The following is a 3,452-nucleotide window of genomic DNA, read 5'->3' as shown; positions in this document are numbered from 1 at the left end:
GTTTTAAAACAAGAAAGCTAAAAGACACTTGAGAGTTGAAAATAAATACAAAACAATTTCTAGTTAGTAGAAACAATAGAGAAACAAAATAAAATTGGTTTTTGAGAAGAAACATTTTGTTTATAGACAAAAAGACAGGTTTTTGGTTATGTTATAACTAGTAAGAGTTCAATAAGTTTACTGGTTTTAAAGAAATAGCATTGCTCTAAAAACACCACACATATCAATTTTAAACAAAAACAGTAACAAAAAAATCATTGTTATATATGTAAAAATATATTCAAGAACTTTGTGAAGAAAAGTAAAATATCTTATAAAAGAGTATAAAAGAAACCTAAATAGAGAGATATAAAATTTTCAGTGATGAGAAAACTAATATAAAATATGCATTTTGTTAACCTATATGTTCAACGGAATTATGATTTAACTTAATATAGAAACTCATCTTTTCAGATTTCAAGGCTTTTACGAAACTACTGTGATCAAAATAAACTAAATCAATCAATGCACAGAATGTAGAACAGAGAAATTGACCGAGACAGCTGTAACATTCCCTTTAGTCTGACTGATCTTTAGACAAAGTTCTTAACCTAGGCCCCTGACTCCCTTTTTCTTAAGAAAATTTACTTTAGAAAACTTGCAATTGTAAATGCTTTCTCTGCTCCTTTGGGGAATAAATCTTCCAGCCCCTTGCCAGTTTTATAATTCAGGAATGTCTCAAGGATCTGAAAGTCATTTCTTGGATGTGTAATCACCAAGAAACATCACCCTTCTCTCCTAATCTCTGTGAAAGTGTATGAACCTAACTTCCATAGCTCCAGTTAACAAACAGATGATCTAACCCATTTACCAATTTCCCCCTCCCCCAACTTCATCCAGTACTTTTCCACTAGCTCATCCCAGCACTGAAAATTTCTCTTGCCTTTTGTTTCAGCAGAGTTGAATTCAGTTTTTCTCCATTACAATAACCTTGAACAATGACATCCTTACCTGTTTAACTTGTCCAGGGCAATTTTTCTTTGACAAAACATATAACTGTACATAAGGGACCTTGATATATGATACAAGTAACAGAACAAATAAGTGAAGAAAATGATCCAGTGAATGGTTGTGGAGCAATTAGTTGTACATATGAAATAAGAGCGACCACTGATTATTTTCTAATACTAATAGACAAAAATAAATCTCTGCTTTATTTAAGATTTGCATGCACAATTAACAAATGAGAAAGACAATAATGGTACAATTTCATTATTCATGAAATATAAACTTTGTCATCAGGAATATTATTAAAAATATACAATCATGATATACTGTATTATTTCATGAAATTTCCTCTAAATGGTTGTTACCTTAGGATCATTATTATGAAGAATATAGAGTAAAATGAATGAGATTTATATTTAACACTATTGATCATGGACAATAACTACGTTGAAAGAAATACTCAATAGTATGTTTTCAAATATACTGAGTAGTGAGATTACCGAATCATATGATAGTTCTAATTTTTAATTTTTTGAGAAAACTCAATACTATTTTCCATAATATCTATACTTATTTATGTACATAAATACAAAATACAAAAGTGTACAAGGGTTCCAATTTCTCCAAAGTCTCATCAATACATGTTATCTCTTGTCTTTCTGATAAAAGACATCACAACATGTGTGAGTTGATATCTTGTGGATTTGATTTGTATTTCCCTGATGGTTAGTGATGTTGAGCATCTTTTCATGTGTCTGTTTGCCATCTGTATGTCTTCTTTGGGAAAATATCTATTCAGTCTTATGACTGTTTTTTAATGGAATTATTATTATATTATTTGTTGTTGTTTGCCATTGATTTGTGAGTTCCTTATATATTTTAATTATTAACCCCTTATTAGATATGCAGTTTGCAAATATTTCTCCTATTCCATAAGTTCCCTTTTCATTTTCTTTATGGTGTCTTTTATTGTACAGAAGCTTTTGAGTTTAATGTAGTCCCACTTACTTTTAGGTTTTTGCCCGTGCCTTTGGTATCATACCAAAAATCACTGTAAAGCCTCTAGTCCAATTTTTCCAGTGTTTTCCTCTAGGAGTTTTGTGATTTAAGGTCTGACTTTTAAGCATTTAATCCATTTGAGTTGACTTTTGTATATAGTGCAAGATAAGGACCCAATTAATTCTTTTACATGTGAATATCCAATTTTCCCATCATTGTTTATTAAAGAGACTATCCTTTCTCCATTGATTATTCTTGGCACCCTTGCATAGATTAGTTGGTCACATATGTTTCAATTTATTTCTGGGTTCTTTATTCTGTTGCTTTGGTCTTTGTGTCTGTTTTTTGCCAGTACCATATATTGTTTTGATTACTATAGCTTTGTAATGTAGTTTAGAATTAGGAAGTAGAATGCCTTAGGTTCTGTTCTTCTTCAAGATTGCTTTAGCTTATGCAGAACGTTTTGTGGCTCCATATTAATTTTAAGACTTTTTTCTATTTCTGTGAAAAATGCCATTGTAATTTTTTATAGGGATAGCATTAAATTTGTAGAAGGCTTTGGATAGTATGGACATTCTCACAGTATTAATTTTTCTAATCAATGAACTCAGAATATTCTTTAATCTATTTATCTTGTTTTATTTGTTTTCAGATATTTTCATGTCACATAGTATCATTCTCTTTTAACTTTAAGAACACCCTTGAATCGTTTCTTGTTAAGGCAGGGCTAATAGTGATAAAGTCTCTTACCTTTTGTTTGTTTGGGAATGCTTTTATATCTCTTTCATTTCTGAAGGACTGTTTTGTCAGGTAATATTCTTGGTTGACATGTTTTTCCCTCTCAGCACTCCGAATATATCATTGCAGTACCTCCTGGAATGCAGGTTTTCTGCTGAGAAATCCACTGATAATCTTATGGTAGTTCCTTTGTGTGTGTGTGGGGGGGGTTGTTTTTGTTTTCTCTTTCTGCTCTCAAGATTCTCTTTGTCTTTGACTTTAACAATTTGATTATAATGTGTTTTGTGTTAATCCTCTTTGGGTCGATTTTGCTTGAGATAATTTGAGCTTTATAAATCTGGATGTCCACATGCCTCCTGAATTTAGGAGTTTTCAGCTATTATTTGTTTAAATAGACTTTCTGCCCCTTTCTCTCTCTTTTCTCCTTTGGAACTCTTGTGACTCAGATGTTTATTTGCTTGATGGTATCCCATATTCATGGAGGCTTTCCTCACTCTTTTTGTTCTCCCTGCCCCCAACTAGCCAATTTCAAATGACCTGTGTTCGAGTATGCTGATTCTTTTTTTCTGCATGATTGCATCTGCTGTGGAAATTTTCTCTTCAATTTTTCAGTTCTGTAATTTATGCTTCCTCTGCAGAATTTCTATTTGGTTCTTTTTTAGGGTTTTTATTTATTAATCAAAGTTCTTGTTTTGTCCATGCATTGTTTTCCTGATTTCATTATGTAT

Source organism: Zalophus californianus, chromosome 3 (assembly GCF_009762305.2).
Source record: "Zalophus californianus isolate mZalCal1 chromosome 3, mZalCal1.pri.v2, whole genome shotgun sequence".
In the NCBI taxonomy this organism is placed as follows: Eukaryota; Metazoa; Chordata; class Mammalia; order Carnivora; family Otariidae; genus Zalophus; species Zalophus californianus.
This window is presented reverse-complemented; position numbering follows the sequence as displayed.